We start from the raw sequence: 17,802 nt of genomic DNA, 5'->3' as shown, positions 1-17,802 counted from the left end.
TGTCAGTTCTACAAACAGCAAGACCGTTGTTTCTCAGACTCTGATGAGCAAACTTATTACCTGAGGGTATCTTGTTAAAATGCTGATTCTGGTGCAGCAGGACTCGGGTGAGGCCAGGAATCTGCGTTTCTAACAAGCTCCCAGGTGGTGCCACTGCTGCTGCCCTGAGGACTACGGTTTGAGCAGTGAGGAGCTCGTTCCAGTTTCGGTTCCGCTGGGACACTCTACTGAACAATGACCTTACAAAAATATAACAAACTGTATATGGTCACAATCAAGTTTTGACACAAAACCCAAATTCTCCAGTAGGAAGCCGCCACAGGCCATGACAGTTGTGTAGTCTCCTTTGCCTGCGTATCCAGGTCCTGCTGATCTTCGTCTGTCAGGCTGATCTGCTCTGGGACATTTCTTTCTGTATCCCGGGCTCCGACCTCCGATCTCTGTGAGCTTTCTCCCCATTCTAAGTCAGTTATTCTCAATCTCAGCTGTGCATCAGAATCCTTGGTGGAGTTTTTTTTTAAAAAAGCAAAATCTCTGGGAGTGGGACCCAGGCATTTCTAGTTTTAAAAATCTCCCCAGGTGATTCTAATGTGCAGCCAGAGTTGAGAATCAATATTTTAAATACCAAATTTTTCATTTCAGTGTTGCTAAGGAGATTTGCTCCCTCAAAAACAACTCAGCCACAAGCCTGCTGTTAATCCTTATGATTAAGAATTCTTACATGGACCTGCAGCACCACATTCTGCCTTTTCCCAGCGCTGAGCTCTTGAGGGTTATAGATTCTGCTCTCTTTATGTACTTACTGACCAAATGGAAGGACTGTTTTATTTCACCATCTTTCAGAAGATGAACAACTTTCCCATTGCAGGCCAAAATGAAAACAGGATTTTCCCATTAGGCAGAAACTTGGAAACCGGGAAACATCCTGTGCTATTAAATGGCTGGTTGTTTATGTTCTGATGGTTTTTGTTGGGCGGTTTTGCTGATATAGCCACTGGACAGAGTTTTCAGGCCCATCGAAACAGAGGCGGCAAAGTCTGTTGCAGACATCAGCCAGAAAGAGGAAAAGAGGAATGGAAAGGCCAGTTGCTGTTTAGGATTTAAAAGCCTTTACAAAGTTGCCAGCTGAGGAATGAGTTGTGCTGCTGTCCAATTATCCATCCACCTTCTCTGGTCCACTGGCTCCACGGAGTCCGTGCACCAAGAGAAAGAAATGATTCTAGGGCAGAGATTTGGAAACCAACCTTTAGAACTGTTTGCCAGTTTCTGACATTAAATATGTTGAGGTTCATCCTTTTTCAGTTTCTGGAGGCATCTCTTTGTGTACTGAGCACTGGGTTTAAATGCTTTTTTTAAAAAAGTGATATAAATACATTCCAGCTCCCCTACTCTTTCGTGGATCAAACAAATATATATTGTTCCCAAATCTTTCCCTCGCCAGGAGGAAAAGAAAAACCCTCTCTAAGAAAAGGAAACGAGATTGACTCTGAGATCCTGCCTAATCTAAACTGTGCTTATAAAATTCTGTCAAGCAGGTCTCTGAAAAGAACAAATGTTAAAGTCTTTTTGGGTTTGAACCATTTGATTCTAACCCACACTTAATGGCTTCTCTGCTCCTGAAGAGGTATTTTGAGGTAAACAGGTGAGGTATAAATCAAAGCATTGTCGACCCAGATGTGCCACTCAGGCTGTGCGCCAAGGGAACGCATCGCTCACGTCAGGACTGGAAGGAGTGGAATGTGCGGAGGGAAGAGTGCTAGAAAGCAGAATTGAAATGAATCCAGCGATTAAACCCTAGACACAGGGTCACTGAGGCCTGCAGGGGAAGAAGACAACTTCTGGTGAATTCCTTTGTGGGGAAGTGACATGCTCCTTGAAAATCCCTCACTTCATAGAATTTCCTTGTGGAGCCTTCTGTTATTTATAGTCTTTAAAAACACCAGGCTAAGAAGTGTGTGTGTGTGTGTGTGTGTGTGTGTGTGTGTGTGTATGAGGGAGAGAGGGCCTGTTGGGACACAAAGGAGAAGGCTGGAGGATATCAAAACCTGCACAAGGCATTGACCTTGTCATCCTAAGGGAAGGAGAGAGGATGGAGCATTTATTGAGTGGCTGCTATAGTTTGGGTGCTTTGTAAGTTATTGTATTAATCATCATAATAACCTTTTGAAGTTGATATTAAGAAATATTAAAGTCATTACTCACAAGATATTTTAATATTAAACTAAAATTGGAACTTGAGAGGTGGAAAATTTTCTTTTCCTCCTTCTCCATTTTCCCCTAAAGATACCAAAGCAGAAGGGCTTTGCACACCTGTGAACGTCCAGGTATTTGCAGAATGGCTATTTATTTTGTCTTTCTGTACTCCAACTAATTTCTTTAGCAGATCCTTCTTATTTCTTAACAAACACCTTTTCCTCCCTCTTCTCACATTTCCCTGATAGGAACCAGGGTCACTAATACGGAAAATGCGGGTAACTGCTGTCTTGAAAGAACAATGGAGAACACAAATTGGTTTTCTTAAATCATGGACTATCAAAGCAGATAAAGGCCCTGGACACGATAGCCCCAGGAACCTCTTCTCCTTCCCCTTTTGTTATGTGAGGTGGTTGGAGGGGGTGTTTTCTCAGAGAAGACTGGGAAAATACTGTAACATTCTGGCTTATAAAACCTCTGAGTCAGGTGTGCCTGGAAAGTGGCCCGACTCCCAAGGCTGGACTTCATTCCTTTAATAAAATCCAAGATTCATCCTGACCACACATTTGTGTCTGTTTTTAAACCCCCGAAGACTCTGACACCTAAAGGAAGTTCTGGACCCGGGGAGCTATAAATATTATTATTTCATACATGCAGAACTTGAGGCTCAGGAAGTATATTAGTTTGCTAGGGCTGCCATAACAAAATACCACAGACGGGGTGGCTTAAACCACAGAAATCAATTTTCTCACAGTTCTAGAGACTGGAAATCCAAGATCAGGGTGTTGGCTAGTTGGGTTTCTCTCGAGGCTTTCTCCTTAGCTTGCAGATGGCCACCTTCTCGCTGTGTCCTCACGTGGTCTTTCCTCAGTGAGAGTGTCCCCCTGGCGTCTCTTTCTCTCCTTATAAGGAACCACTTATATTGGATTAGGGCCTACTCTTATTACCTCATTTAACCGTAATTACCTCTTTAAAGGCCCCATCTCCAAATACAGTCACTTTCTAAGGTACTAGAGGTTAGGACTTCAACATATGAATTTTGGGGGAACACAATTCAGTCCATAGCAGGAAGGTTATGTAAAGTGGCCAGAGTCACATAACTGGTAAGAGATGGAGTTGGAACGAGAACCCAGGTGTGTCTGACTATAAAATCTGTCCCCTTTCATGCCACACCTAAGGTTGTAGGATCATTTCAGGGTTGAGGCATCGTGGGTCAGGGAGATTGCCTTAATTTGGGTTTCTAAGTCTTTTTCTCTATTCCCCAGCAGTTTCCAAGACTTGTGAGGTGTTTTAGAGACAATCAAGGTGTCTTCCTGTACTTTGTTATTCTGCTAATCTGATTCCGATGAAGACTGTGTTTAAACCCACCTGCACCCATAAATAAACCCCTCCCCCAAACCACACCTACACACAAATATTATACACTCACAAATACTATTCAAATTCAGTAAGTATAAATCTAATAAACCTCAGGTGACCTCAGGAAACAACTTTTCATTAGTTGTTATGCTTTATTCCGGATAATTGGTTCAATCAAACTTGTATTAGTTATCTACTGCTTTGTAACAAGTTACCTCAAAACCTGGAGCCTTAGGGAAGTGATAAACATTCACTATCTTTTACAGTTTCTGTGGGTCAGGAATTTCGGGTGTGTCGACTTGGCTAGGCTAAACCATATTCCTCAGAATTCCCTTTCTAGTATGTTTCCAGATACAGCGGGCTACTAGAGATGTCGTCTTGTGAGAGTTGGAGGATGGAAAAGAAGTGACAGCCATCTTGTAACACACACCCACCTTCTCCCAGTTATTCAATCAAACACTAATCTAGGTGCTGCTGTGAAGGGATTTTGCAGATGTAATTAAAGTCCCTAATCAGTTGACTATAAATTGGGGAGATTATTTTGGGTGGGTCTGTCTGTGAACAACAGCTTCTGCCTGTGGCCATGGAGTTCCACCTTGCTTGCTTACTTGCGATCTCCCCTTCTGACCGCTTGTGGACAACAGCCTTGGTCTGTGTCCCTGGGGTTCCAGCCTGCTCGTCATATTTCCTTCCTGATTGCCTGCCCTATGGACTTCAGACTGCTAAGCCGGCCCCCACAATTTCATATGCCAATTCCTTTTAATAAATCCATATACTACTTACTAGTTCTGCTTCTCTGATTGAACGCTGACAAATACAGAGTGGCTCAGCTGGGCTGTTCTGGCTTGAGGTCTTTCATGAGGTTGTAGTCAAGATGTTGGCCAGTGCTCCATCATCAAAGCCTTGACTGGGACTAGAGGATCTGTTTCCAAGGAGGCTCATTCTTGTAGCTGGCAAGCTGGTGTTGGCTTTTGGCAGGAGGCCTCAGTTCCGTGCTGCATAGATCTCTCCGCAGAGCTGCTGGAGTACATCGTGACATGGCTGCTGACTTCCCCCAGAGTGAGTGATCCAAGAGAGAAAAGCAGAAGTAGAGATGTCTTTTATCGTCTAGCATTAGAAGGCACACACCATTACCCCCACTGGTTCCTATTGTCACCCAGACCAACCCTGAAACAATGTGGGAGGGAACTATGCATGGGCATGAATACCAGGAGGCAAGGATCAATAGTCGTCTTGGAGGCTGGCTACCATGAAACCTTTCTCATCTCACCTCATTATTTTGGTGTCATGTAGACATAGGAATAATAGTGCAATGGATAAAAAGCCTTACATTATCTTTTAAATTTTAGAAGTAATTTAATAAATTTGAAATAGTGATTTAATTTTGAAGATAGTTTAAATAAAATAAAAAATTTAAATATACACTTTAAATAAAAAGGTAAAGAATATAGTAAATGAACCTCTATGCACCTATCATCCAGATTCAACAAATATAAAGAGTTGGCCAATTTCATCTCATCTATTTCCTTTACTCCATTTTTTTTTCTAAAATGGTGTAAAGCAAATTCCTGAAACAGGTCATTTCACCTGTAAATAATTCTGTTTGCATCTCTGCTAAGTTTTTTTTTTTTTTAAATATAATCACCAAGTTATTATCTCACTTAACAAAATTAGCAATAATTCCTTAATATCATCTGATGCCCAGTCTATATTCAAGTTGTCCCACATCTTCTTACAGGTGGTTCTTTTGAAACAGGATCTAAGCAAGGACCAAACAATGCATTTGGTTGTGTGTCTGCTAAATTTGTTTTAACCAAGAGCAGTTTCCTCCTCCTTGTTATTTTTCCATAGCATCGATATGTGTTTTAATGCTTCATGGCATTGATGTGTTTCAACCCATTGCACATATTGTTCTTTTTGATTTCCTTTAGGCCACGGGGGCCCCTTTAACGGGTCCTATTTCCCTATGACATGAACTCATTCGTTGTTGAAAGTTTCCCAGACTCATCGCAATGCATTTTCTGCCCCAGACTTGGAATGAGTCATTTATTCAAGGAGGCTTTTTCGTTTTAGGAAATGGTATACAATCTGGCGGTAGGGGTGCTCACTGCTACTGCAATATTTTGAAAGGTTATTGCACAACCTGCTTAATAAGGCAGCAAATAAAAATAGCTGGATGTTCCATATCTAGTTCAGTCCAATCTGACGTATCATAATCCGTGTTATAGAAACAGGGACCACTGAAGTGGAATTTCAGGCAGGAGGTCTTTCAGGTGGAGTCGTTACCACTAGGTTACATTGTAGACAGAGTTCTTCTTAGAAGTCATGCTCAAGTCACGGCCAACTCCAGGCAAAACTGAGGTAGACTATTCTTTGACACCTCCCAGCTTCCTCATCTGTGCCCTTGCCCTTCTCCTGTGTCCTCATCTCTTCTTGCTCAGTGTTTTCATGTACTAATTTCTTTCTTCTTGCTTAGGAAGAAAACGCCTTCACTCTTCTTTTTTAGTGACTATTCTCCAAGGGAAGCAGTATGTTGTAGGGAAAAGCACAAGAGCGTTGTAGCAAATGGAACTGGGTTTCAATTCGGGCTCCGCTTCTTGCATTTTATAAAAGGGGGGCCTGGACAGAGACTGCTGAACCCCAAATAAGGCAGCACTCATGGACAATTTTTTCAGGCCTTGGGAGGGAAGATATTTCCGAGTTGAGGATACCTTCCAGACGTCTCTCAAATTCTACTTTTTAATCATTTAATTCTTTTTGATAAGAAAACAAGAACTCTATATCAAGTTTTACCCCAGAAAAGAAACTGTATTGCCCTCTTCTGTATGTGATAAAAAAAAACCTTTAAAATTTCTCCCTCTGTAGAAGGGCATTAAATACCCTTTTGCAGAAAGACCCAGAAGATGAAAAACCATATAGCCCACAATTCCAGGGGTTAAAACAGAAAGGATAGATTTGTGTTTTTTGCACTAGAGTAAATATGTCAAGTATGGTTATATTTGCCTATGTTGTATTTTAAAATCTTGCTTAAAACTGCCTCATCTATTCTGAATCTGGCACGCGGATGGCAAGGAGGTCACCTGAACAGCTGGTGAAGTAATGGAATTCCCATCAGGCACATTTAGAAGTTCCAAAGTGATGTGGCAAAAGGAGCCCTCCATCTGTTGGTTGCCCATTGAGATGAGCGCCAGATCTACAGACACTTTAACACGGGCGGTGTATCTTGAAGGGAACCATTTATGCTAAGTATGTTTAATTTTATTTACTTTTTATATACTCATTCTTAGTAGTCACAGATATGAACTGTACAGGAGTACACCTGCTCATGAGCAAATGTAATATTTCAATCTTAATTATGCTACACGAAGAAAAAAATGGAAACATGTTTCAATGCAAGACACTTTATAAATCATACGTTATTGAAAACTATCTAATAAAAGCTTGGTGACAGTTAATTCATGATATTAAAATGACCATGAGCAGCTACATGAAAAATATGTGAGGTAAGAAGATGTAATAAACCTTTTCTAAAACATGCTGTCCTTTTAAATACTTTGGATCATTGAAGAAAAAACATAAGAAATTAAACAGAAAAATTTTTATATGACATATAACTGAATATAGGTGAGAGGATGGGTTAAGTTACTGCCAATGGTGCTAATAGCTAACACTTAGCATCTATATATATACATATTTTTTTTTTGTGAGGAAGATCAGCCCTGAGCTAACATCCATGCTAATCCTCCTCTTTTTGCTGAGGAAGACCGGCTCTGAGCTAACATCTATTGCCAATCCTCCTCCTTTTTTCCCCCCCAAAGCCCCAGTAGATAGTTTTATGTCGTAGTTGCACATCCTTCCAGTTGCTGTATGTGGGACGCGACCTCAGCATGGCTGGAGATGTGATGCGTCGGTGCGCGCCCGCGATCCGAACCCAGGTCGCCAGTAGCAGAGCGTGCGCACTTAACCGCTAAGCCACAGGGCCAGCCCAGCATCAATATTTTTAACTCATTTCAGTAGCCCTCACCTGGAGCAGCAGTAGTGATTAATAATAGTTACCAAAGTTTTAAAATGAATTACTCGATAGAAATTAGAGCAAATTCAAAGTGATCTGTATAATGAGGTCATCCAAGGACGTGGGACTCACTGACATTTCTGTGAGCTTAGAAGATGAGTTAGCCAAGAAGGGGGAATTGTCTACAAGCTGCAGCACATTTCATCTGTCCAGAGCCCTCACTCCTAGAGCTGCGCGCAGTGTCATTCATCCCGTACCATGCAGTGCATGTAATAAGGCTGGAAAGTGCCAAATACTTGCTGAGCGAAGGTTGACATGGCGCTAGAGACCCCCTGTGGGCTGGCCTGACACAGTCACCCCTGCTTCTTGCTTAGCTTCTAATGACTCTCCAAGACGAGAGATGATGCCGAATGTTTTGAGAGGCCCTATTTTTGATATTATTTCCCAATCAAGCCTTCTTCTACAACACTGTGTAAAGAATGTTCAAAAAGGAGAGTGCCCACCGCCCAGGAATGGGTTTCCTGGATTACTGAGGAAGGGTCCAAGAGAAGAAAAGTGTGACATCATTTGAAAAAAGTGAAAAATAAAGTAGTAAAAAGTAATAATGGGCTCTTTATTGAGCTCTTTTTGTGATCCATAATGTTACACATTTGTTAAATGTTAAGTATGCATTAATCCTCACAACTCTCCTCTGAGATAGGTGTTATTATCTCCATTTTACAGACGGCATAACTGAGCCTCAGGGAGCTCACGAACCTTACTCAGGGTCCCAGCTAGTGAGTGACAGAGCCCGGTTCAAACCCATGCCTTTGTGACACCAGTGGCTATAGTCATGTCTACTGTGTTGTATTGTTGCCAAGTAAGGGGGAGGAGTCCCACATTCCATGAGTGTACCTGTTCAAGAGACATAATAAAAAATCGTCCTTCTGTACTAGCATCGACTTACAGTTTCAAAGCCTATTACAGATTACAAAACTTTTCACATATATTATCTCACTGACTATTAAAACAACTGGGGAATACTCCCTCTCTTTTTAAGACCTGTGTGTGTGTGTGTGTGTGTGTGTGTGTGTATGCTGAGAAAGAGAGAGAGCATTCTATTTCTTGTTTCTCAGAACGTGAAAAAAATATGAAAAAGTGTAAAAGTTTCAAAGGTCATCATTTAGATTGACCTGAAGACAGATAAATAATGTTTCCTAATAAAATAAGAAATAGGGCCCAACCTTGCCTCTTTGGACATGACCCAATTCTTGGCTTCTCTTCGGTTCTTGATTGATTGAGGGTCTCTGGAGAGCCAGGCTTGTGCTCCAGTTGCTCTGAATAGAGCACCTGTGAATCTTAGCCCCCAGATTACACTGCTTCCCACCTGTGGCAGAAGGCATCGGTGGGCTCTGCCGTAGGGACCTGGGACCAAGGAGGCAGAGGAAATGTGAGGGAATGGATCAGGACCTTTCCAAAGTGTTGGTTTATAGATCATATATCAGTATTCCAAAAGTATGAATTAGGCTAGACATTTTGGGGAGCAAGAGCTAAGTCAAGAGCTTGACCTTCAAAGATCAAGTTATGGGGGCATCATGCATGAAATATTTATGTGTGGAAATAACTGGAAACATCAGACTGCATGTTCCACTTCCTTCTCTGATGACTGCCCACCCACGCATTACCCAGGTCCAGGCCCAGGGACAGCTTGTCAGATGTGAGCTGAAATGACTGTGATCCCAGAAGAACTGGTTCAACTTCCTCCTGCTTGGGGGCTCCTACCAAGACTAGGGGCTGACAGATGTGCCTGGCTGCAGCTGGGTATGAAAGAACCATGAGTGGTGCAGCTGAGGGAGGTAGAGTGTCTGGGTCCCCATCACATGGTGTGGCAAGGATGCCTGAGTTTTTCTGCAAGCCCAGGACCCACCTGCAGAAGTTGTGGGGCAGCGCCTGGTTTGCAATCCTGCCCTTTCCCCAGGGCGTAGAGTCAAAGGGAAGGAGGAGAAGGAGACTGGGAAAGAGACTTGGCTGATATTCACTGAGAGAGTGATTTCTGAAATAGATTAAAAGACACCGCTGGACTGGGCCAAGTTTGGTGGATTGGACTAAATTTAGTTTTCCTCTTGTCACGTGGGAGCGGAAGCTTGTCAAAGAAAATTGTGTGCAGATATAAAGGGAGTTTCATGTTTTCCGTAGTTGATTTGTCATTGTCTAATTCATAGCATTTACACTAGATTTGTTAAATCTACAGTGAGGCAGTTATTGGAAGCCAGGCTTTGTTGAAAAGAACATGCCTTTCAAAATTCCAAAAGCTTCCCTTTAGGTAACAAGAACCCACAATTTGGAGGGTTTAGCTTGGCGCTCAGGAGGAACAGGGACGTGGAGAGGAAGAGGAGGGCATAGGACCCGGCCTGAGGGCCTTGGTCCACCTTCTCATATTATGGTTGAGAGTCCCTAGGGAACGGGAGTTAGCAGTAATCAGAGGACTTGAGAGAAATCCTGGATGGGAATTTTCACCATCACTGGGAATTGGGATCCAGGGGGAGATGAGATCAGTTCCAGAAAATAAAGGGAGATACATTTTTGCATATTTGAGTAGCAGAGGGGTAGATGTCTTGCTGCTCACAAGCATGCAGTGGCCCTCCTGCTGGCAGGCTCAGACCTCCCCACCCTACTGAACTTGGGCATGGCTGTGTGACTGGATTTGGTAAATGAAATGTGAGCAGAACTGGAGGGTGTCTCTTCCAGGCAGAAATGTTAAGAAACATGACTGGTCATGCTTTTTTAAAAAAAACTCTCCCTCTTACTACCATGAAAGCGTATGTTGAGATGGATCTTAACGTCACCCTGAACTCTTGAGTGACTATGATGAGCAGACCCCCTTGTCAATTTATGATGGGCGAGAGGTAAGCTTTCTTCTTATAAGCCACTGCAACTTTTGGCTTATTTGTTACTGCAGCATACCCTTTTCTGACCAATACACAGTGTGAAAGTTTTATCCTCACATCATAGTCTGTATAACTCCATTAGCATCAATTACCCTTAATTTGCTGAAGAGGGCAATTGGACTAAATTCTAATCCAAGGAGGGAGCATGCAGCTGGGGGTTCTGCAACAATTTAAGGGCTTACTTACTCCCTTTTTAATGGCACCTATTACTTTCTACTTGAATTATAGTTATTGGTGATGTATTTAAACTCCTCTACTAGGCTGAAGATTCCTTCAGGGTAGGAAGCAGGTCTGCCTCATTTTTGAATGAAAGCTCATTCTTTACAAGGTCATATAAACTAATGGTAGAAACTATTGTAGAAATTTGATTAGTCTGGAACCATTGAAAAACAGAAGCACAGTAGATGCTTTAGATGTCACAATTTTCTAAAATATATGCAAATTCTTCCCGTTGTATTACAGAGATATTTATCGTGTAGAAAAGAGCATTTTTCAGTGGGCCTGTTGAATGGAAACTTTTGCAACTGTAAACTTTTCAGATAGGGGGAAAATAAAGAAAATAATAATAATAATATTATCATTAGCTAACATTTATTTAATATTTACCATGGGCCAAATACTGTTCTAAGACTTTTGCACTTATATCCTCAGAACAACCCTATAAGTTAGGTACTATTATGATTCTCAATTTCCAGATAAAGAAAATTAGGCACAGAGAGATTAAGTAACTGACCCAGGTCATGCAGTAAGGTGATGGATTTGGGATTTGAATCCAGTGTGGCTTCAGAAATCTTACCCTTAACCACTCTGCTGTACTACTTAGTGTACAGTGGAAATGTTTTTGAGGCTTCTGCAGCTCTCAGCTCCCTTGTCTGGAAGCTGCCTCTACCCACAGCTGACATTAAAGGGTCGGGCTTAGGCCTCCTCCATAGCTGATAAGACTAGGAGTAGACTGGTTAATGGTTTGTCCAATGGAATATTATATTTTTTTCTCTAGAAAATTTGAACCAAGAAACACAGAACCTGTAATGAGTCAGGGCTTGTGTAAGGCAAAAATGACTAACTGAAAATCTTCAAGCTGGACCTGTTTTGTTTGGCCTGCAGAGTGTTTTTGAAAATATTTGAATCAACAATGAAAAATCAAAAAGACAGCATGGGGAAGGCAAGGAAAAAATCATAAAAAGTTGTCCTTGATAAAAAGTAGCATGTATAATATTCCACTTGGGTATAATTATACTTGTATGTATAAGGAGGTGCTGTGCATAAAAATATGGTCACCAAGGGGCCGGCCTGGTGGTGTAGTGGTTATGTTCACATGCTCTGCTTCAGTGGCCCGAGGTTCATGGCCTGGATCCTGGGCATGGATCTACACACTGCTCATGAAGCCACGCTATGGCGGCATCCCATTTACAAAATAGGGGAAGATTGACACAGATGTTAGCTCAGGGACAATCTTCCTCACCAAAAAAAAAAAAAAAAGATCACCAAAATGTTCATGGTGGCCAGTGCAGAGCAATGGGATTTCAAGTAATATTTATTCTTCTACATACATTTGTGTATCTCTTGAATATTTTACAAGGAGCATATATAATTAGGAAAAAAACATTTTAATTTTAAACACATCATTGAGATTTTACTTAAATCTCTATATTCCTCACTACTGTTGAAATTGGAAAGATTTGGCATTGCTTGGCTCGCATTTTCACATGGCAACAATGGCTGGGGCTGTCTTGGCTTCCTCCTTGGGTGGGTACTCTCTTACCTCCACAACCTATTGTTCTTTACACTTGACGTTTTTCGCTCCTTGACATTTCATGCCTAGACCTGTTGGCATTGGAGGACCGTCCTTTAGAGAACGGTCATACAGACTTGGGGTGGGCAGCCATGTTGGGTTATGTGCAGCCTACAAAAGCCATGTGAGGTAAGGTAAACCATGGAAGACAAGGATCTAGAGCAGTGCCATCTAGTAGGACATTCTGTGATGATGGAAATGAGTGCTTGAAATGTGGCTAGTGCAACAGGAACTAAATTTTAAATTTTATTTAATTTTGATTGTTTTAATTAAGTGGCTACTATATTGGACAGTGTAGATCTAGAGAGAAGAGGGGGAAAGAAGTAAGAGAGAGAGGATTAAGAGACAAGCAGAGATGAGAGAGTTTGCTGAGGGATTCTAAAGAGAGCATCTCTGTAGGACTTGCTAATAGGTGGCCCAAAAGCCACTCACAGCCTACCTTCAGACTGTGTATTAGAAAGGAAGAGAGTGATGAGAAAAGGGATTGGTGCAAGAGAATTTCTTTACAGAGATAGCTGTCAGAGTGCTCTGCATTTCTCCCCCTTTTCCTCCCACTTCAAGTCAAGTGAAGGGGGATTCAGGAGGACTGCACAGAGAGCTGACATGTTCTCTGAATTTACTGGACTCAAAAATGGGTGCTTGGCTCTCTTTGGGAGGTGTCAAAGGAGAGACTCTTGGAGATGCTCCTGACTGTAGAGCAGGGGGAAAGGGCTACGGTGGGAACAGCCTGAGTTTGACAAAGGAATAGACTTTGGGCTAGAGAAAACTCTCTAGAAGGTGGCAGTGGGGTCACTGCCTAAAGAGATGAGATATCGGCAACAGGAAGAGGTTTACTGTGGGGTTTACTTCCAGAAACTGCTGCTGGAATAAGGGAGTGGAAGACCCCAAACATGTCCCATGACAGAGAGATCCAGCAGTGCGCACTGCCCTGCTGAGGGTACTGACCTCCAAAGACAGAAGCACCCATCACCACAAGGCCCTTTCTCCCTCTTTCCCTCCCTTTCTTGTCCCTGCTTGGTGAGGAGATGGAACAAGGAGAGCAAAGATAGACCTCATCTCCTATCTCCGCAGAAGGTTTCCTATAGGAAGAATGGATTGCCATTTACTTAGATAGGGAATGCTAAGGGAAATGGTTTACTTTTTGGGATTTGGGAGGAGGAATCAAGAATTCAGTTTGGGAAGGTGGATAACGATTAGCCAGCCAAGCAGAGACGTTGAGGAGATGGTTGTATAGCAATCCGGACTTCAAGAGCGGGGAGATAGAAACTTGGGAGTTGTCAGCATATAGATGGCACTTAAAAACATGGGAGTGGATGGGCTCACTTAGAGAGTGAGTCCAGATAAGGTAGAGGGCCCAGGGCTGAGCCCTGGGGCACCCAAGGTTTAATGGCCAGAGATGGATGGATTCATGTAAAGTGCTTAGAACAGGGTATGGCACATGGTGAGTGCTCGGTAGATGCTATTATGAGTTAAGAAATGATTGGTTGGAGAACAGGGGTTTTCTAAGGGGGATCAAACTCTTAACTTTGGCCTGAGTGACTTGTTACAGCTACAAAGGGGGTCAGTGTTCACCACAGGAAGAACAAGTGGCAAACTCGCTAATTCACGTTCTTTATACATCCCTATTCCAAAGGCTAATTTACTTAAGAGCATCTCCTGTTCAAAAGGTTGCATCTGGAGTGAGAGGAGATAGGATGGCATCCAGGGAGGCCAGCTGGTCACCCAGACCGAGCCTGGGGAGGCAGAAGCTGGGTGCGGTTGCTCTGTTCCAGAGTGTAGCCCTTAGCTTACAGGTGCAGAATCTGGATTGCAGTGAGAGTTGGGCATGGAATCCCTGTGGCCAAACTCAGAAGAGACTGATGGATAAATCGAAATGACACTTCAATCATTTATAATGGACAACGACTTCTCTCCATCCTAGCTCATGGCATCTTCATCTCCCATCTGGACTTCCACAATAACTCCCAACCTGCTTCCCCACTTTCACTCCTGCCCCCTTCAGTCCTTTCTCCACGGGGTGACCAGAGTGATCGTTCAGGAACATCAGTTGGGTCTTGTCCCTCTCGGTCTTTACCTCCTTCTGTGGCTGGTCATTATCAGAATAAAGTCCAGACTAAGGGGTTTCACCCTGCATGGTCTGAGCCCTGCCTCCCTCTCCAGCTTCATCTCAAGCACCACTTCCCCTTCCCCCTTCTCCTTTATTCACACTAGTATTATCTCAGATCCAGATCCTCACATGTTGCAAGCCCTTCCTACCCCGAGTCCTCTGACCTGCTGGTCCCTCTGCCGGTGGTGTTCCTTCCCAAGCCCTCGCCTGGTTGTTGCACACTTCAGATGTCGACTTCAACATTTCTTCCACACAGAGGGCCTTCCTGACCTTCCAATCCAACTTAAGTCCTTCTAGTTATTGTTTCTTACCTTTCCTTCATAGCACTTAATAAAACTTATAATTATACAGTTATTTGTATGGTAATTTGTTTAATGTCTGCTCTCTGGCTAGACTTCCAGTCCGTGGGGCAGTAGTTCACTACAATGCCCAGTGCTTGGCAGGGTCCTTGGTACATAGAAGTTGCTCATTAGTAGTTGTTGAATAAACGAATGCCAAGGGGACCAGAATATTATCTTTCAACAGTCACTTCTGTCAAAAATTTGCCTGGGAAGCCAAATTTTACCCCAGAGGTGGTAGCAGTGTGCAATCAGAGCCAGGGGGCTGGTCGGGTGACTTTAGTGTCTGGTGTCTTGGAATTATGAGATCCTGGGGCATCTACTTCTACTCTAGGGAAGTATCTGCCAAGGGGTCTGTGTACTAAGTCCTTTGCATTTTTCTTGGCATCAGGCTCACTCTTCCACTAACATTCTTTCACCATGCAATCAACCATGCCACAAATAGAATCAGGCTTCTGAAATCATGACTGGAATTTGGGTGTACTGAAACTTCTTAGCCATTTCTTCCAGATTCTTGCCTAAGGTGGGTTACCTTTTCTGACAATTTATTTTAGTTATTGAATTTTTTTTTCAATTTCATGTTTAGCTTTATCTTCAAGTTTTGGGAATATCTTGTTGCCACGTATGCCAATGATGCAGTAGAATAAGACTTGAAAATACTTGCTGATTCTGGCTTCCTGATGTAAAATTCAAATTTCTTTAATCTGTTAATGGATTGAATCAAGGCAGAAGGTCTTAATTCATAAAAACAGACCATAACAAACTTTGAAAACAAAAGGCTAAATAGAGGCATAATAATGTTTTTCTTAATGTTCCTATCTTTCTGTTAATTACCTTTTTAGTCATATAAAGAGCCTACAGCAAAAGATCCAACTCTCGTTAAAGCAGGAATTAGCTGGTCATTCTGGCATGCATCAAAATATGGAACTTACAGTGTCTATTTGCTTAAAATCAGTTCTCTTTCAGGAAGTCGTTCGAATAGTATTACAGTAGAGACCGTGAAAAAAGTCTGGAAGAACCCAAACAAGAAAATCACCTTTAAAGAAAATCTTAAGACTATTATTTCCATAATGTATAAATGTTTTTATGAAAGACATGCCCACTAAGCTTTGCCAGGCCACGATCAGAAGTGGACTTTATGTGGTTAAGTCCTGCACGCTGCTTCTCTTACTCTATATGAATTATGGGATGTGAAGTGACAGAATTTATGCAACTTTATGAAACATACCAGAGCAATGCAGCATTTAAGCTAAGATATTTTAATGGCCCAATTTGTTCAGACTGCTTAAGGATAAAAAGTGATTTTGCGGGATTTGTTACTATTAATCATCACAACCCTAGAATTTAGTAGATTGTGGGCAGGTGTTTTCAGGATTACACTAATAACAAAAGAAAACAACAGACATGTTTTAAATAGTCAAATTTTAATTAGAGACAATTAATGTAACATTTTAAAATAGAATAAAAGGGCAAGATTAGCATATTATAAAATATTATAATTAATGTATTAAATGCCGATACAATAATCTTTCTTCACTTTGCAATTACTCATTCTGCTTACAATAAGCAATTTGGTAACAGATTCCAGCTGAACTTGGGAGAAAATGAAAGGCATCATTGCTTAACTCCTGGTGTCTAGGAAGGAGAGAGATTAAGCCATATTTTAAGAGACCTCGGGAAAAAGTTCATTTTAAAAAATTCCAAGACTCGGGTTTATTATTATTCTCCTGGGGCACACACTTTGAAATGATGTTTTCGCACAAGGTAGAATCTGAAATTTGAATCCTGTCATAGCCACAAAACCCTCAAAGTCCAGATCTCGCAGGGAATCACATTTAAATATTAAATGTCTGTGTCCGAGGCAGAGATGACAAGAATAAAAACGATCCCATTTCAAGTGAAATCTCTGTACACTTTGTTTTTTAAACTGTGTTAAATTAGCATTTTTGTTCAGTTTGGCCTGAAAGAATACAAAGTAAATAAGATAAGGAGCAAAGAGTTTGGAACTAGAATGTTCACATAGTCAAAACGATTCTCCATTTCACTGAAGGCCTTACTTTTCATGGGAGCGTAGGATTGTTATTTACAGGCTGTGGGTCCAAAACGACTGGTCCATCAGTCAAACTGGATGTTTAGTGCAGTGGAGAAAACCAAAGAGATGATGAACTGATTTTTTCACTTTGCAGCAAACTGTTTTGACATCAGAGAAGTGGTCTCATAGTCATCATTGTTTGGCCCTTTCCCCCATTTTTAGGAGCAATATCTTACACATGCTGGTCTCTGGGTGTCCTGAAGAGCTCCAGCCTCATGGGGCTGCCCTTTCCTTAAATATTTAAAGAAGATTAGCCCTAGTCCCCACCTTCTATGTGTTAGAGTATTTGAGGAGTACACAATAAATAGCCGTCTTTTCCTTATTTAAGTTCTACATTAGTGGAGAATAAATACAAGTGATTATATATCATGTGTATATTCAAGTGATTGCAGAAATGGGCCAAAACATCACCCAGAATAAGAGAAGGCTCTGTAACAGGTCCAGATTGCTGTGTAGCGTGCTCTGCCGTGGGACCTAGCAGATCCGATGCTCCTTGCGGTGTCTAATAGGTCGAGATGCATATGGAGTCTTTGGCAGGCCCTACAGGTGAACTGTGGTTCATACTTCCATTAGAATTTTGGAGCAAAGCACTGCCATCCTTTGTAGATGGCCATTCCTCTTTTGAGAAACAGCTTATGGCTTGCTACTGGGCCTTAGTAGAGACTCATCACTTGGCCATGGGCCAGCAAATGAACACGAGCTGCCTATTATAAACTGAGTGTTGACTGGCCCACCAATCCATAAAGCTGGGAGTGCAGCACAGCCTGAGTAGGTCCTGAAGGCACAAGTAGGTTGAATGAGCAAGCGGCCCAGATGTCTATGGCCTCTACTCTTGCTAGCTTGCCTTCTCTTTCTCAACCCACACATATGGCTTCATGGGGAGTTCCCTATGACTAATGTTGACTGAGGGAGAAAAAATTCAGGCCTGGTTTATGGATCTGCATGATATGGTGGCACCTCCCCAGAGCAGAAAGCTCAGTAC

Source organism: Diceros bicornis, chromosome 17 (assembly GCF_020826845.1).
Source record: "Diceros bicornis minor isolate mBicDic1 chromosome 17, mDicBic1.mat.cur, whole genome shotgun sequence".
NCBI classification, from domain to species: domain Eukaryota; kingdom Metazoa; phylum Chordata; class Mammalia; order Perissodactyla; family Rhinocerotidae; genus Diceros; species Diceros bicornis.
The sequence above is the reverse complement of the archived record's forward strand: the minus strand, read 5'-3'. Positions refer to the sequence as shown.